The following is a 19,704-nucleotide window of genomic DNA, read 5'->3' on the forward strand; positions in this document are numbered from 1 at the left end:
CAGACACAGTTTGAGTGTGTGGAAAAGACTAGCGGTCTGAGACCCTAACTGACTCATGACTGCTGCTAAAGCAACTGAATAAAATCCTCATTGAAGGGGGTCTTGGAGATTGAATAACTAAAATCAGAAATGAAAGAGGGGACTGATTACAACTGATTCTACAGAAATAAAAAGAACTAGAAGAGAATACTACAAAGAGTTATAGGCCAAAACGTTGAATAACCTAGAAGAAATGCATAAATTCCTAGAAATACGCAACCTACCAAGACTGAGTCATGAAGAACACTAATTGAAAATCACTAATCAAAAATAAAGGGGCTTCCCTGGTGGCGCAGTGGTTGAGAGTCCGCCTGCGGATGCAGGGAACGCGGGTTCCTGCCCCAGTCCGGGAAGATCCCACATGCCGCGGAGCGGCTGGGCCCGTGAGCCATGGCCGCTGAGCCTGCGCGTCCGGAGCCTGTGCTCCGCAACGGGAGAGGCCACAGCAGTGAGAGGCCCGCGTACCGCAAAAAAAATAAAAAATAAAGGGAACCCAGAGAGTTCCACTGCAGAGTTCTGCCAAATATTTTAAAACAAGACAAATCTTCCTCAAACCCTACCAAAAAAATTGAATAGGAGGGAACACTTCCAAACTCAATCTACAGTGCCAGAATTACTTTAATACCAAAGCGAGACAAAGACACTACAAGAAAACCAGAGTACAATATCTCTAATGAATACTTATACAAAAATTATCAATAAAGCAATATTAAACCTAATTTGACAGCACATTAAAAGGATTATTCAACATGACCAAGGAGGACATATTCTTCGCATGCAAGGATGGTTCAACATATGGAAATATTTCATTATAATTATATCAAAAGAATGAGGGCTTCCCTGGTGGTGCAGTGGTTGAGAGTCCGCCTGCCGATGCAGGGGACACGGGTTCGTGCCCCGGTCCGGAAAGATCCCTGATGCCGCGGAGCGGCTGGGCCCGTAAGCCATGGCCGCTGAGCCTGCACGTCCAGAGCCTGTGCTCCGCAACGGGAGAGGCCACAACAGTGAGAGGCCCGCATACCAAAAAAAAAAAAAAAAAAAAAAGAATGAAAGGAAAAAAATACATGGCCATCTCAATTGATGCAGAAAAGGATTAGACTAGTTAAAAGCCTTTATGATAAAAACAATCATAGACTAAAAACAGAAAAAAAAAAAAACTAGCTCAGAACAAAAAAGAACATATATAAAAAGCCTGAAACTGACATCACACTCGGTGAAAGCCTGAAAACTTTTCCTCTAAGATCAGGAACAAAACAAGACACCTGCTCTCATTACTTCTATAAAACACATAATAGGGGACTTCCCTGGTGGTGAAGTGGTTAAGAATCTGCCTACCAATGCAGGGGACACGGGTTCGAGCCCTTGTCTCGAAGATCCCACATGCCACGGAGCAACTAAACTAAGCCAGTGCACCACAACTACTGAGCCTGCACTCTAGAGCACGCGTCCAACAACTACTGAAGCCCGCGCACCTAGAGCCCATGCTCTGCAACAAGAGAAGCCACTACAATGAGAAGCCTGCGCACTGCAATTAAGAGTAGCCCCCGCTCGCCACAACTAGAGAAAGCCCGCACGCAGCAATAAAGACCCAACTCAACCAAAAAAATAAATAAATAAAAAGAACACATAACAGGAAGTTCCAGCAAGACAAACAGGCAAGAAAATAAATAAAAGGTAATTAGGAAATTGGGTAATTAGAAAAGGAGAAGCAGAAATATCTCTGCTTACAGCCAGCATAATCTAATAGTAGAAAATCCATTGGATTACGCAAAAAACACCCTGATACAACAAACGAATGAATTCAGAAAATTTTCAAGGTATAAAATCCGCATGCAGGGGCTTCCCTGGTGGCGCAGAGGTTGAGAGTCCGCCTGCCGATGCAGGGGACACAGATTCGTGCCCCGGTCCGGGAAGATCCCACATGCCGCGGAGCGGCTGGGCCCATGAGCCATGGCCGCTGAGCCTGCGCGTCCGGAGCCTGTGCTCCGCGACGGGAGAGGCCACAACAGTGAGAGGCCCGCGTACCGCAAAAAAAAAAAAAAAAAAAAAAAAAAGGGCAAGAGATGTAAAATTAAATACAGATGTTGAATAGTTGAAGGATAGACATAATTAGCCTTGTTAGTGTAGCAACTTGATTAAAAGATTTGTTTTTAAAGCTGGACAACATGGATTCAATTCCTGATTCAGTCACTCACTGGGATGGAATTGAATGGGTCTAAATCTGTCTTTGCCCTAAAATCCTTCATTTGTGAAATGAAAGTAAACGTCAGTGCTTTTTTCAGACATGAAAATTCAGTAAGTTTTTGGGCATAAAGCCTTAATAACAGTGACTCTTACTTGGAACTGTGAGAGAAAAGATAATACAAATCAAAATTAAGATCACTTATCCAAGGAAAACATTTTATTTTTGGTCAGGATCAAATTCTAACTGGAGGATATCTAGTGTCAGTTGTCATGGTATGAGTAGCACAAATCTTATTTTCTCTGCAGAATTCACTGACTCTGAATGTGAATACCAATCACTGAGAATGGCTTCTAGATATCGGGCAATGGAGATTGTCTCCTTGTCAAAAACTATAGCTGGAATCTTGTGATCTTTGTTATTCACCCTTAAAATTTCATTCAGTTTGTAACAGGGAAGAGTCAATCCTGACTCCATGTTGGATCTGTTTCTTTTACTTTAACCTTTGCTTCCTGTTGCCTTTGTTCACTAAAAGGATACTGTCTATACACAACGGCCTACCTCAGGGAACCCTACCCATCTGCCTGAATGTTAAACCAAAGTGCCTTTGTTCAGGGAAGCACCCTGACCCTGTCCACCTGTGAATGGCTGCAAGAAAGAAGAAATTAACACATCCCCTGCCCAAGGGTGGCCATTCCAGGAGATATTCGCAAGACTTATGGCCTTTTTACTTTACTCCCCCACCTCCTCTGCCTCTCTTTTCTATAAAAGAAACTGGCATCCAAACCCCGATAAGATGGGTTTTTTTGAGACACTAGTCTGCCATCTCTCCGAAAGAGGTGCTGTTCCTTGACTCAACACCTTCCTCGTCTCCCGATTTACTGGCCTGTTGTGTGGCTAACAGAGCAAGCTTGGACTCGGTAACAAGTTCACTGTTTATTCCACTCCACAAACTTGATTTTCAAACACCTGACCATAGCCAACTCACAAGGTAAAAGATTTCACTTCACCATTTGGCCATTCCAGTTCTTGCATTTAACTGAACCCCTAAAAGAACACTCTTCTATCAGGTTTATAGTGCCCCTACTTTGTACATGTCATTGCGTTGTGAGCATATTCATGTCACAAGAGTCCCCAAACAACCCACAGATTTATACATCCCTTGGTGTAAAAGGGGAATATGTCTGGAAGGAAAAAATAATGCAGAAGAAAAGGGGTATTTAAAACATATATATATTACAGTAGAAAATAAACCATGTAGGGTATTCCCTGGCAGTCCAGTGGTTAGGACTCAGTGCTTGCACTGCCACCGCCTGGGTTCTTTCCCTGGTCAGGGAACTAAGATCCCACAAGCCATGCGGTGCTGCCAAAAAAACAAAACAAAAACAAACAAAAAAATCAAAAGAAAAGAAACCATGTAACCTATTGCTTAATACAATGATTATAATCAAAATTTTAATAGCCTTTGGATAATTGCTCTTCTGGTAAATTGCTTAGATTATCTAAACAACAGTTCCACGCATTAACTTTTATTAAACGAGGGTAAAAATATCTTAGGCAATTTATTTAAATAGTATTTTACAAACTTTTTCAACAACCCTATTGAACAACGGAACGTATGTCTGCTGCAGGGGGAAAACTGTAATGAATTATTAGCATGAAGAAAAGTATGGTGAACTTTCCTGGTGGTCCAGTGGTTAAGAATCCGTCTTCCAATGCAGGGGATGTGAGTTCGATCCCTGGTTGGGTAACTAATATCCCACATGCCGTGGGGCAAATAAGCCTGCGGGCTCTGGAGCCTGCATGCAGCAACGAAGAACCCGCGCTCCGCAACTAAGACCAACGCAGCCAAATAAATACTTTTTTCTTAAAAAGGAAAAGAAAACTATGGTGTATCCTAACCAAGAAATCAGGAGTTTCAGGAGTAAACATTCAGTGTTTTATTAAAGCGTCTGACTCCAGTTTTTGATGCTTGATTACTGACACCTTCTAAGTCTCACAACCTCTTCCTATTCTGCTTCTCTGGGCAAGCTGATGAGGAAGCCTGATGGATCCCTCCTGCGATGCAAACTGGTAGTTCAAACCATATGCATATCCTCCAACAAGCCTCAAATAGTGATCACGTTAACAAACCAAGCCAGTGACCATTCCCTGTTGTCTCAAATCATTTTTTGAACAACTTAGAAGTCTCCCCTGTCCCCCTAGAAACCTGAATAATGTAACACACATTCTCATAACACTTCAACGTTAATATCAATCTAAATGACCTTTAGTGGGGTCCCACCTTTTTCCACTGAATGGCTACAATTACAATTAGCAACAACAAAAAATATTTGGGGAGTGAATGTATGAAATTTCAAGTTTATCTATCAAACAAAAATATTCCCATTGTACATTGTTCATTTTTAAGAGAAAACGCATGAACATCAATATTTTCAAATTATTTCACTGAGTGATTCAAGCACAAAAGAGAGATTTATGATTTTTAAGTTTTCTAATATTTTGCATATGCGTACTATATTTGTTATTTTCCCGTCATGTAAATCAAGGTGCATGCCTTCGGTTTACCTTGGACACAATAAAGAATATGAAGCACTACGTTCACGTAATGCATACTCATGGATGTGGAGCAGGTTTTAAGGAATGTTCAAAAAGCACAGCCCCAATGTGGAGTCGCCTGCCCCCAGGACAGCAAACCAAGACTTACTTGCAGTTTCACCCCTTCCAGGAATGTGACCTTAAATCAATCACTCTGGAATTCCCTGAACAACACTACAGATGTAACCTACAGGAAAAGACCTTTGCAATCCCTCCCCCAGCAAAAGGTAACCTTGCCAAAAAAACTTTTTTCTTTTGGAAATATCTTTCTTATCCTGCCTGGTTTCTATTTACAAATGATTTGCATTTTGTACAGCTGCTTTGAGCCCCTCTTTATTTATTGATACTAGATGGGATGCACACTGATTCACAAATCACTCATGAAAGCCAGTTAGTTCTTTAAATTTACTCCGTTCAATTTTTGTTCTTTAATAGAAGGCAGAGTCTGAAATGCACTCCTACGGTATTTTCACTATAGCCGCATAAATATTCTGGAGCAGAGTTTGCAGAGAATAAATCAGATACAAATTATGAATATATAATCCATAAATTGTATGTTGTTTGATTCCATCAGGGAAAGAAATTTTTACAGATTCTTTCAACCCTGAGAGCCTAATGATGCAATGCTAGCTTCTGTTATAAAGTATTAAGGTGGAATAAAACTGTGTTGGTGGAAGAAACATGATTCATCCAGGGTTATGAAAAACGATTGATTTTATTAATTAAAGAACACCTATTTTAATTGATTCAGAATTAAACCAAAGCAAAATGTAATGGCAACAGTCAAATGTAAATCATACACATGCACACACTGTTTTTCTCACACTAACTGCTCTCTTTCAAGTTCCAAGAAAAAAACTAATTTTTCATTAAACACACATATATACAACAGCTATTCCCATTCACTGCAAAAAGTGATCAGCTTTTCCTTTGTACTGTTTCTACCACATAATCAGCCCCTAGGAACCTGTCACTCTCCTCCCGGGAAAAGCCCAGTTCCTTAATGTCCCTTCTGCTCTGTTCACGGCCAGTTGGTAGACCATTCTGTGCTGTAACCTGTAATGGCCTATCTACAGAAGGGCCTGAACATAGTAAGCATGATTAGTCATGTCACAGTTTTACACTACTCACTGCCACCCCCCAACTAATGCTAATTCACACGCTACTGAATTTGATAATAAAGGGTCCCACTTTTACCAGGGGACATGGATGTGGATGAACTACAGTTAATGAAGTCAGCCCCCTCATCTTATTGACTCTTTCCCAGAGACCATTCTGAAAGTCCTGTAGTTAAGGCATAAAATGAACACACTTCAAACTTCAGGTTGAAAGGCATTAAGAGCAACATAGCCTTTTCAAGAAAAGACAAATATTTATACACTGAAGATAACAGGCCATTTCCACACACGTCCTTCTTCCTGTCATACACATCATGTCATACGTTTTACCATACGTGACTTGTAATTATTCTCTTGTATGCAATATCTCAGATTACTCTCAAAGAACTAAAGACATTTGTTTCTAGTATGGATTCTCTGGTACAGTCTGTTGTCAGAAGGGCTCAAAAACTTTCCATATCATTACACCAAAGGTGTTGATACTTGATGAAAACCTTTACAACATTTCTTGCCACACACATTACATTTGTGTGGTTCCCTTCCAGAATAAGTATTTTGATATCTAGTGATGAATGAGCAATAATCTGAAACCTTGCAATACTCACTGAATGTTCAAGTATGAAGTATTTGGTGAACACTCAGTTTAAGGCACAACACAAAAGCTTTGACACATTCATTACATCTGGAATGTCCTGTCCAGTATAGATTATCTGATGATTGGTGAGACGTGAGCCCTGAGTAAAGGTTTTTCCCATTCATGGCATTTGTGAGGTAGTCTCCAGAATGAATTCTTTGGTGAATGAATTTCTTCTCCAAAGGCCTGGTCATACTAAATACGTTTATCTGATTCTTTCCAGCGTGATTTTTCCAATGAAGCGTAACATGTGCACACCTGCTAAAACCCTCACTTAAAGTCTCTCACCAGTATGGATTACCTGATGGTAAGGTAGGACTGAAAGTAAACTGAAGGATATGCCACACATTATATTTGAAAGATTTCTCTCCAGTATAAATTCTTCGGTGGATATTAAGGTATGAATTCTGACTAAAGACTTTGAGACATTCATTACATTTCTGTGGTTTCTGTCTAGCATGGATTATCCAATCATAGGTAAGGCTTTGCCACACTGAAGACATTTGCATGATTTCTACCACTGTGAATCTCCCATGAACTTAAGGTGTCAATTTTCAAGGAAGTCCTTCCCACCTATGTTACATTAATATGGTTTCCCCTCTGTATTTATTACCTAACGTGTAGTGAGGGTTGAAATCTGAGTAAAGCCTTTTCAGCACTCAATATTTTTGAAAGGTTTCTCTACAGCATGTATTCTACAATGAGATGCAAGCAGTGAATTCTGAATAAAGACCTTACCACACTAATTACATTTATAAGGTTTTTTTTCCAGTATGTATTCTCCGATGCTTTGCAAAGGTTGGATTTTGACTAAATGCCTTGCCACACTCATTACATTTGTAAGGTTTCTCTCCAGTATGAATCCTCTGATGTCTTTCAAGATATGAATTTTGACTAAACATTCTGCCACATACATCACACTTATATAATTTCTCTACTCTATGCATTATCTGATGTCGAGTGAGGGTTGAGCTCTGATGAAAGGTTTTGCCACACTCATTACATATGTGACATCTCTCTTGAGTATGAATTACCTGATGCTTTGCAAGGGATGCTTTTAGACTACAGACTTTGCCACACTCACCACATTTGTAAGGTTCCTCTCCAGTATGAATTTTCTGATGAATTGCAAGGATTGCTTTTTTAATAAACACCTTACCACACTCATTACATTTGTAAGGTTTCTCTCCAGAATGAATTCTACGATGTTTTGCAAGGTATGAACGTACACTAAAGGCTCTGCCACACACATCACATTTATATAATTTTCCTCCTTTATGAATTACCTGATGACTCCTGAGGTACGCCCTCTTACGGAAGATTTTGCCACACACATTACATTTGTAAGGATCCTCTCCAGTATGAATTGCCTGATGACATGCAAGTGCTGCTTTCTGACTAAAGACCTGGCCACACTCATTACATTTGTAAGGCTTCTCTCCAGTATGAGTTCTCTGATGAACTGCAAGATTTGAATTTCGACTATAAACTTTGCCACATACATCACATTTATATATTCTCACTCTTTTATGGATTATCTGATGTCGAGCGAGGATTGAGCTGTGATAAAAGGTTTTACCACACTCATTACATTTGTAAGGTTTCTCTCCAGTATGAATTCTCTGATGACTTGCAAGGGTTCCTTTTCGACTAAAGACCTTCCCACACTCGTTACATTTGTAAGGTTTCTCTCCAGTATGAATTCTCTGATGATGTGCAAGGATTGAACTTCGATTAAAGACTCTGCCACATACATCACATTTATATGGTTTTGCTCCTGTATGGATTAACTGATGTCTTCTACGATTCGAGTTGTGATTAAACACTTTATCACACACATTACATTTGTAAGGTTTCTCTGCAGTATGAATTCTCTGATGAACTGCAAGGTTTGATTTGTGACTAAAGACTTTTTCACACATGTCACATTTATAAAACTTCTCTTCTGTATGGATTACCTGATGTCCAGTGATGTGTGAGCCATGATCAAGGGTTTTGCCACACACATTATGTTTGTAAGATTTCTCTCCAGTATGATTTCTCTGATGAACTGCAAGGTCTGAATTTTGACTAAAAACTTTGCCACATACATCACAATTATGTAATTTTTCTTCTGTATGGATGATCTGATGTCGAGTGCGGTTTGAGACCTGATGAAAGGTTTTGCCAGACTCATCACATTTGTAAGGTTGTTCCCTGTGTGCCCTCTGGTCTTGTGTCAGTACTGAAGGATGCACAAAATCGTTCCCATTTGTATCAGAAATGCTTGTCTGGACAACAGGAGTAACTGTCTGAGGTGGTGAAAATGAGGCACTACTGTTGATATTCTTGTCAGCTTGATTAAATTCACCAATTTTTTGTTCACTTTTAAATATATGCAATTCATCCCGAAAGCTTGATGCAAGCCTATTTTCAATAGGCTTAATTCCTGCAACACTCCTACCAAGTCCATCTCTCTTATCAGTAGGATTTTCATTATGGGACATAGGAGTTCCTTTGTAATTTCTTACCTCATCTCTCTGCTGAGGCTCAAAGTCAGATATATTTTCCTGGATTCCCCTGAGGTTAAAACGTTTCACTTTATTCCTTTCATGTCTTCCCAACATCACTTTTTGTAATACTTCTCCTCTACCAGTGTTTACTTTTAGTTGTAATTTCTTGATCACGTGTGTAGGAGAGATGTCTAGAAGATAAAAGAACCATAAGTAGCCTATTCATTTTAATTCATAAATAAACGCTTCATGCTTAATACCTGATATTACACCAAAACTAACACTTATACCAAAGTTATTAACTTTCCAACAAAGATCTTCAAGTTTTTAGGAACACAAAAGGAATGATTCTTCACTAAAGAAAAAGTGATTAATTTTAGGGTACTGTACTTTCAAACAACGTATGCCAAAAATACTCACATAGGAATAACTTCTGTTAGCTATCAAAGAAAGTATATTTCCACCATGATGTATAAGCACACACCAATTAACAGTAAACATACTGCTGTCTCATAGCTGAGGAGAAAAAGACATTACACTATGCGTATATTCTGCATACCTATTATTCACAAATAACTGCTAAATAGCAGACAACATATTGTAACAGTCAGTAATAGAAAACTAGCAGGAATTCCCTGGCGGACCTGTGGTTAGGACGCCGCACTTTCACTACAGAGGGCCCAGGTTCAATCCCTGGTCAGGGAACTAAGATCCCACAAGCTGTGCAGCATGGCCAAAATAAAAGGAAAAAAAGAAAACTAGCATATTGATGAATAATCTAAATGAGTTGCAGATAGAATTGGGAAACAAATATAGCATAGAGAAAATGAAGAATTTGATAAAACAACTTTTTGAAAAACAAAATATTTTTCTCAGTACCTCCTATAAAACTATGTATCCATGAAAAAGCATAAAACATCTAAAAGCCAATCATCCGTAAATCAAAATTAGATATTTATGAATAAAATATTCTCCATTTACATTTACAACCAATTAATGGAGCAATTCCCAACCTATGAAGTGCCCTTAAACATCCAGCTCATTGGCTCCACAATATACACAATAAAGAGGGAGCAACTGGTAAATTTATTAACTACGCTCAGAAACGACGTCGTTGAGACAAATTGCAAAACAAACAAACAAAAGAAGCATACGCTATAAAATGCAAAGGGATGTCAATAAACATGACACACTATTAATATATCTTGATATACAAAATTACCTTTTGAGTCTTTACTAAAAACGTGCACTATTCTAAGGCATCTAACAGCAATAATTTCCTTTAAATGGCTTGAAGAAACTTACCACAATTTTTCAAATTAGGACAGAAGACTCACAGTTTTCTGTACGTGATCCCAACTGACACAGAAAGTAGTGAGAGAAACAGGATTTGAACCTAGACCTACAGACTAAGACAACATCACTGAAGCACGACTACCCAGACAAGCAGTATAAATTACATAATATTACAGAAAATTCCAAGAGTTTAAAAAGAAAACTTCAAAGGAGATGCAAGAAGACGTGAGCTGTGTAACTAAAAATGTTGTTCAGGCATCCCTCCTGGAAATGGTTTCTGGTTCATCATTGGAGGTGTCACTCCACCTCATAAGCTCTCTCATTAAGATGCTTCAAAATTAGGTGTAGACATAGAATGAACGATGGTGCACACACAGGTAATGAAAAATATGGCATCAACAACAATTTACTCAACAGTGGCACAAATACGGGGATGTGAACTTGGACACTTTTCTTAGGAGAAATTCCTATACCATTTAACTGAGGCTGAAAGGGAATGGTCATTAGCATATATGAAACACTGTCACAGTGCCCTTGAGACGTGCCTTTGTGTCACTCCACAAAAGCAGAAAAAAGAATGTGGAAAGACTAATCGGCCAGGCTCTGATGGTAACCTGGAACATGCTGAACTCTCCACTAAATAGCCTGAAGTGGTGATTCTGTGTGTAGCAGGAAAATGTTACAAGATATGAGGAAAAGCATTCTCTGTAAGAATTTTCTGTTACCCAGTAAACCCACTCCATAGAGAGTCCACCAGAAGTTGTCCATTAACTAAGGGTGGATTATCACAGCAAACAAACTAGAAAAATTTCAGAGCCTTGGACTATGTATCTCAAAAACAGAGTTATAGGCTTCCCTGGTGGCGCAGTGGTTGAGAGTCCGCCTGCCAATGCAGGGGACACGGGTTCGTGCCCCGGTCCGGGAAGATCCCACATGCCGCGGAGCGGCTGGGCCCGTGAGCCGTGGCCGCTGAGCCTGCGCGTCCGGAGCCTGTGCTCCGCAACGGGAGAGGCCACAACAGTGAGAGGCCCGCGTACCGCAAAAAAAACAAACAAAAAACAAGAGTTATAGAGGCACAATCATACAAACTTAGAGGAGTACAAAATCAGGAAGGGTATACGTTTCCCAACTAGGTAGCACAGTACACGAGTGGAAAAAATGCAAGATATGTGTGTCAGATTCTATAGGACCTTCAGATGGAACCATGAGCTTTACCCACAGATGCCAAAGTAAAACCCTGAAATATTCACGTAGTCACCTCATGAAAGATTGGGGATTAAAAAAAGGATCTCTCTGTCCATTATCTTTACAGTTTTCCTAAGTAAAAGTTACATACGATCCATTCAAACTGGCTGTTACACACATCCTGCAGTTTGTGGCAAAAGCAGAACACAAGAAATGGCTGAGGGATCTAAATAAGCAGACAGGGCCTGAGACAGCTCCATGCAGGTTCTGAGGTGCCAGATGGAGTAAGAGGGCAGCCAGTGTCTCCCATCTTCTGATTACGTATCCTAAAAACATCAAATGTGGATGGAACTGGGAAAGGTTCAGGTATTGAGTCTGGAGGCATCAGCTCTTATCTATATGGACTGAGAACTGAGCTTCCAATAAAATCATGCCCTGAGGGAGAGATGAGGGGGCCAGAAACCCCAATAAAACAGCTCGCTTCGGACAACTGGCACTCAATTGAGCGGGAGGCTTTGGGATCACTGGGCAGCAGGGACTCACTGCCAGCCTGCCAGACTCACGGCCTGGTCTCGACCCTCCTGGTGGGCATTTCTCTGCTCAGGGCCGCTGCCAGCCCGGACTGGCAACCTTTTCTGCTGAACATCCCTAGGCAAGATACGAGTGCCAGGGAGGGGATGGATTCCTCCCTCCACAAAGCGCCTCCTAGCCCATGCTGGGCATGTTCCAGGAATGGGAACTGGCTTTCAACTTTCACCACAGGCCACCCTTAGCCAGCAGGAGCACACTGAGGAAATTTTACCGTCATATTCAATGCATGAGAAAGCTGACCGTTTTTCCCCCTGCTGCCAACACAACACACAGACATCAATAAATGACACTAATAAAATGTGGTACTATTTAAAAGAGAAACGAAAAACAGCCCGCCTCACACTCCTCAAAGTCAAGCAACAACCAGTTCACGGGAGCCAGATACGGAGCGTTGTAGATCATGATAAAGACCTTGCCTTTGTCTCTGTAGGAGCTGCAGCACCACTGCAGGGTGAAAGAATGCATTTTACATGTGGAAAGAGTGATAAGTTATGGAGAAGAAAAACTTCCCTCTGAGAGTTCATAATAATAAACAAACATTGGTATTCTCACAGAACTCTCCAACAGGAGTGTTCAGAGTTTCTCAAACACTATTATAATAATGAGGCTTCCCCTCAGCCCTTCTGAGATCTGACCTATATTCAAACTTTGATACAATCCCAAAGGCACTCACCTCACTATCTACAGCCTAGGGCTCTTTCTCTTGCTACAAAGTGGGTAAAATATTCAGAAACAGAAATTCCTCCAGTTAAGAACAAGAAACATGATCAGCTATGGATTTTCCGGAAACTTAGTTCTTTGTTCACCAGAGGATGGAGGACATTACCAATGGGTCTAGAAAAGTATTTCAAAAATTCATCCACTACTTGCCTCCTTCTGAATACACAGGGAACAGTATAATATGCAGAAACACAGTTCTTTTCCTAGAACTCCATAATCAAAAGCCCATGGGTAGAAAACAGGAAAGTGGGTGTATCAAAAGCTTGCCGTAACTACATGGGCTCTGGAACAACCCCTGATGCATCATGAAGTGCGCAGGTCATCGTAAGAAAAGGTAGGTTTATGCTCCTGATGCCATATCATGAAGCGTTTCACATCTGAGTCAACAGGGATTTCATATCAGTCAAGGAAAACCAGCTCAAATGAGGCACACAAAGGAAATGCAAAGATACCAAGGGAAGATCCCTACTTCTAGAGGGAAGTTATCCTCACCTAGGGAGAGCAGGTTCCTGTAGGTCTCCAACATCACGTCCCTGTACAAGGCTTGCTGAGCGGGTTCCAGGCATTCCCACTCCTCCTGAGAGAATTCTATGTCAATATCCTTGAATGTCAACTGTTCCTGAAATGAAAATACATTTCACCAGGGGGTCCTGGGGAGAGTTCTTATTTGCACACAAAATGACAAGAAGAGAGGGGTAAGGATGAATTCAGTTGAAGTACGTTTTCTGACAAATCCACGTAAAGGTATTTGGAGCAAATTATCAGTCTCTAATTTTAATTTCTTATGCTTTTTCATGAGATTATGATATCTTCCAATTAATGTGGAGTTTTCATTTTTGTGGAAAATATATGAAATACATACAAATAAAATTCAAGAATGGATTGTCTATATATATGCAGAAGTATTACATATTATGTTCTACATACTGAGTGATACTCAATATCTAGATGAGCTATAGAATGAGTGATGTCTTAAGTCCACAGTGGCTTTAAAAAAAGTGAAAATCTTCAATGATGATGATGACGACAACAGCAATGACTAACAGTGGTTGAATACTTCCTATATGCAAAAAACTACTCTAAAGGCTTTATAGATGTGAGCTTGTCATCAACCTAACAGCTCTTTACAGTAAGATCTGTTCCCATCTTACAGAGGAGAAAACTGTCAGAGACAGTCTGAGCAACTCAACTGAGGTTAAGAAGCTAAGAAATGACAGAGCAAGCATATGAACTAAGGTGGCTGGGCTCTGGAATTGAAGCTAAAGAAGCAGAAAATTTAGTAACAGAAAGACCAGTGAAAGTACACTGACAGAGAATTCCTGGAGAAACCTTGAAAGGTCACTACAGATGTGGGCACACACAAAAATGTACATAAAATGTTAGTAATATTATTACTATTTAAACCATTAAGGGAATTCCTTGGCAGTCCAGTGGTTAGGACTCTGCACTTTAATTACCGAGCACCCAAGTTCAATCCCTGGTCATGGAACTAATACCCTGCAAGCCGAGCAGTGTGGCCAAAAAACATTTAAAAAATGAAAGAGAAAACAAAAAACATTAACAGGAGAGTGTAGAAAAAATTCAAGGCCATGGAATATATTTAAGGTATCATTTCAACTGAAAAAGATATCTTACGCAGTAATAAAATCATGATGTCCTTTATCAAACCATGCACTTGAACATTCACAAACTCTTGCATAAATATGTAAACACACAATTAACTGAAATGAGAGCTGTCTCTGGACATATTTTTGCATCATTTTTTTCATCATCAATTTTATTCAAGTGAATTTCAGCATCTTTGGGACAATGAAAACGTATCAGCTATAGTAAATGGTACTAACATGAAAACATAGGATACTTTAACTCTGATCTCAATAGATACCTATATTCAAAAATATAAATACAATTTTATCCACTAAAATTGACATATGAAGGTATTAATCAATATAAAACAGAGTTAACTAGAACATTTCACCATACACCATAATCAAAAGAAAACACTTGATGCGTTTCTCTGTAACTACCCTGGAGTGAAGGGGGCTGACTAGGTCTCCTGCCTTTTGCCACGGTACGACGTGCCTGCGTAGAGGCAACTAGAAGAAATAACAGGAAAAACAGAGAACAAGAGTGAGAAAAACAGAGAAAATGTGTCAGAGAGTTGGAACAGTTAACGTTCACAAATCTGAGGAGATGGACAGGCAAAAAGTTAAAGGATGGAAAAAGATAATCCGTCCTAAAGAGAGCACAGGTGACTATATTATACCATACAAAATAAAGACAAAAACTGACATGAAACAAAGGCTGTTATATAATGATATAAGGTACAAATCATCAAGAAGATATAAAAATTATAAATACATATAACATTAGAGCTCCCCCCAAAATGAAGTAAACGTTAATAGAGATAAAGAGAGAAGTAGACAGCAGCACAATATCAGTATGAGACTTCAACACCCTAGTTCTACCTACAGATAGAAACAAAAAGAAGATCAATAAGGAAACAGAGGCCTTAAACAACAATATAGGACAACTGTACCTGAGACATGTACAGAACACTCCACCCAATGACCGTAGAAAACACATCCTTCTAGAGCACACATGAAACATTTTCCAGGAAAGACCACATCTTAGGCCACAAAACAAATCTTAACAAATTTAAGAAGGTTGAGATCATAAAAAGTATCTTCTCCAACCACAATGAAAAGATACTAGAAATAAAGAGCAGAAGGAAAACAGGAAAATCCCCCAAATGAGGAAATGAAACAGCCCATTCTTAAAGAAGCAATGGGTCAAAGAAGAAATCACAAGGAAATTTTAAAAATATCTGAATGAGAATAAAAACGCAACATACTAAAATTTATAACATGCAGTCAAAGCTGTATTAAAACAAAAGTCAAGGACTTCCCTGGCACTTTGGTGGTTAATACTGTGCTTCCATTGTAGGGGGTGTGGGTTCGATCCCTTGACAGGGAACTAAGATCCCACGTGCTGCATGGCACGGCCAAAAAAAAAAGGTCTACAATGTTAAATGCTTACAACAAAAGAGGGAAAAGCAGGACCTCCCTGGCGGTCCAGTGGTTAATACTCCCTGCTTCCACCGCAGGGGGCATGAGTTCGATCTCTGGAAGGGGAACTAAGATCCTGTATGGCACACAGCATGGCCAAAAAAATAAAATAAAATAAAATATTTTTTAAAAAGGAAAAGATGTCTACACTGCTGTTCAAGAAAGTACTGAACGCCCTAGCTAGAGCCGTTAGACAAGACAAAGAAATCAAAGATATGATAATTGAAAAAAGTTAAAATTGTTTTTTTGCAGGTGACAAGGTTTTATATATACAAAACAAAAAGATTCCACAAAAAAACGACTACTTCAAAAGAAAACTTTACAAAAGTTGCAGCATAAAAACATCAGCACAGGGCTTCCCTGGTGGCGCAGTGGTTGAGAGTCCGCCTGCCGATGCAGGGGACACGGGTTCGTGCCCCGGTCCGGGAGGATCCCACATGCCGCGGAGCAGCTGGGCCCGTGAGCCATGGCCGCTGAGCCTGTGCATCCGGAGCCTGTGCTCTGCGACGGGAGAGACCACAACAGTGAGAGGCCTGCATACCGCAAAAAAAAAAAAAAAAAAAAGGCAACAGATGCAAAATTAAATACAGATGTTGAATAGTTGAAGGATAGACATAATTAGCCTTGTTAGTGTAGCAACTTGATTAAAAGATTTGTTTTTAAAGCTGGACAACATGGATTCAATTCCTGATTCAGTCACTTGCTGGGATGGAACTGAATGGGTCTAAATCTGTCTTTGCCCTAAAATCCTTCATTTGTGAAATGAAAGTAAACGTCAGTGCTTTTTTCAGACATGAAAATTCAGTAAGTTTTTGGGCATAAAGCCTTAATATCAGTGACTCTTACTTGGAACTGTGAGAGAAAAGATAATACAAATCAAAATTAAGATCACTTATCCAAGGAAAACATTTTATTTTTGGTCAGGATCAAATTCTAACTGGAGGATATCTGGTATCAGTTGTCATGGTATGAGTAGCACAAATCTTATTTTCTCTGCAGAATTCACTGACTCTGAATGTGAATACCAATCACTGAGAATGGCTTCTAGATATCTGGCAATGGAGATTGTCTCCTTGTCAAAAACTATAGCTGGAATCTTGTGATCTTTGTTATTCACCCTTAAAATTTCATTCAGTTTGTAACAGGGAAGAGTCAATCCTGACTCCATGTTGGATCTGTTTCTTTTACTTTAACCTTTGCTTCCTGTTGCCTTTGTTCACTAAAAGGATACTGTCTATACACAACAGCCTACCTCAGGGAACCCTACCCATCTGCCTGAATGTTAAACCAAAGTGCCTTTGTTCAGGGAAGCACCCTGACCCTGTCCACCTGTGAATGGCTGCAAGAAAGAAGAAATTAACACATCCCCTGCCCAAGGCTGGCCATTCCAGGAGATATTCGCAAGACTTATGGCCTTTTTACTTTACTTCCCCACCTCTTCTGCCTCTCTTTTCTATAAAAGAAACTGGCATCCAAACCCCGGTAAGATGGGTTTTTTTGAGACACTAGTCTGCCATCTCTCCGAAAGAGCTGCTGTTCCTTGACTCAACACCTTCCTCGTCTCCCGATTTACTGGCCTGTTGTGTGGCTAACAGAGCAAGCTTGGACTCGGTAACAAGTTCACTGTTTATTCCACTCCACAAACTTGATTTTCAAACACCTGACCATAGCCAACTCACAAGGTAAAAGATTTCACTTCACCATTTGGCCATTCCAGTTCTTCCATTTAACTGAACCCCTAAAAGAACACTCTTCTATCAGGTTTATAGTGCCCCTACTTTGTACATGTCATTGCGTTGTGAGCATGTTCATGTCACAAGAGTCCCCAAACAACCCACAGATTTATACATCCCTTGGTGTAAAAGGGGAATATGTCTGGAAGGAAAAAATAATGCAGAAGAAAAGGGGTATTTAAAACATATATATATTACAGTAGAAAATAAACCATGTGGGGTATTCCCTGGCAGTCCAGTGGTTAGGACTCAGTGCTTGCACTGCCACCGCCTGGGTTCTTTCCCTGGTCGGGGAACTAAGATCCCACAAGCCATGCGGTGCTGCCAAAAAAACAAAACAAAAGCAAACAAAAAAATCAAAAGAAAAGAAACCATGTAACCTATTGCTTAATACAATGATTATAATCAAAATTTTAATAGCCTTTGGATAATTGCTCTTCTGGTAAATTGCTTAGATTATCTAAACAACAGTTCCACGCATTAACTTTTATTAAACGAGGGTAAAAATATCTTGGGCAATTTATTTAAATAGTATTTTACAAACTTTTTCAACAACCCTATTGAACAACGGAACATATGTCTGCTGCAGGGGGAAAACTGTAATGAATTATTAGCATGAAGAAAAGTATGGTGAACTTTCCTGGTGGTCCAGTGGTTAAGAATCCGTCTTCCAATGCAGGGGATGTGAGTTCGATCCCTGGTTGGGTAACTAATATCCCACATGCCGTGGGGCAAATAAGCCTGCGGGCTCTGGAGCCTGCATGCAGCAACGAAGAACCCGCGCTCCGCAACTAAGACCAACGCAGCCAAATAAATACTTTTTTCTTAAAAAGGAAAAGAAAACTATGGTGTATCCTAACCAAGAAATCAGGAGTTTCAGGAGTAAACATTCAGTGTTTTATTAAAGCGTCTGACTCCAGTTTTTGATGCTTGATTACTGACACCTTCTAAGTCTCACAACCTCTTCCTATTCTGCTTCTCTGGGCAAGCTGATGAGGAAGCCTGATGGATCCCTCCTGCGATGCAAACTGGTAGTTCAAACCATATGCATATCCTCCAACAAGCCTCAAATAGTGATCACGTTAACAAACCAAGCCAGTGACCATTCCCTGTTGTCTCAAATCATTTTTTGAACAACTTAGAAGTCTCCCCTGTCCCCCTAGAAACCTGAATAATGTAACACACATTCTCATAACACTTCAACGTTAATATCAATCTAAATGACCTTTAGTGGGGTCCCACCTTTTTCCACTGAATGGCTACAATTACAATTAGCAACAACAAAAAATATTTGGGGAGTGAATGTATGAAATTTCAAGTTTATCTATCAAACAAAAATATTCCCATTGTACATTGTTCATTTTTAAGAGAAAACGCATGAACATCAATATTTTCAAATTATTTCACTGAGTGATTCAAGCACAAAAGAGAGATTTATGATTTTTAAGTTTTCTAATATTTTGCATATGCATACTATATTTGTTATTTTCCCGTCATGTAAATCAAGGTGCATGCCTTCGGTTTACCTTGGACACAATAAAGAATATGAAGCACTACGTTCACGTAATGCATACTCATGGATGTGGAGCAGGTTTTAAGGAATGTTCAAAAAGCACAGCCCCAATGTGGAGTCGCCTGCCCCCAGGACAGCAAACCAAGACTTACTTGCAGTTTCACCCCTTCCAGGAATGAGACCTTAAATCAATCACTCTGGAATTCCCTGAACAACACTACAGATGTAACCTACAGGAAAAGACCTTTGCAATCCCTCCCCCAGCAAAAGGTAACCTTGCCAAAAAAACTTTTTTCTTTTGGAAATATCTTTCTTATCCTGCCTGGTTTCTATTTACAAATGATTTGCATTTTGTACAGCTGCTTTGAGCCCCTCTTTATTTATTGATACTAGATGGGATGCACACTGATTCACAAATCACTCATGAAAGCCAGTTAGTTCTTTAAATTTACTCCGTTCAATTTTTGTTCTTTAATAGAAGGCAGAGTCTGAAATGCACTCCTACGGTATTTTCACTATAGCCGCATAAATATTC

At 39.8% G+C, this 19,704-nt stretch overlaps 1 protein-coding gene and 1 pseudogene across 1 annotated transcript in view; one reads left to right on the forward strand and one right to left on the reverse strand.

Annotated features, from left to right (window-relative positions):
• Nucleotides 1–19,704, forward strand: part of LOC137214765 (zinc finger protein 665-like) — a 349,647-nt pseudogene that overhangs the window by 99,267 nt on the left and 230,676 nt on the right.
• The window catches only part of LOC137214778 (zinc finger protein 813-like), a 71,643-nt gene continuing 52,926 nt past the window's right edge, over nucleotides 988–19,704 (reverse strand). Inside the window, exon 4 of the transcript XR_010939032.1 lies at nucleotides 988–1,013. The gene's annotated coding sequence lies outside the window, so the exon portion shown is untranslated. The remainder of the gene's footprint in view (nucleotides 1,014–19,704) is intronic.

The sequence above is a fragment of the Pseudorca crassidens genome, chromosome 20, assembly GCF_039906515.1.
Source record: "Pseudorca crassidens isolate mPseCra1 chromosome 20, mPseCra1.hap1, whole genome shotgun sequence".
In the NCBI taxonomy this organism is placed as follows: Eukaryota; Metazoa; Chordata; class Mammalia; order Artiodactyla; family Delphinidae; genus Pseudorca; species Pseudorca crassidens.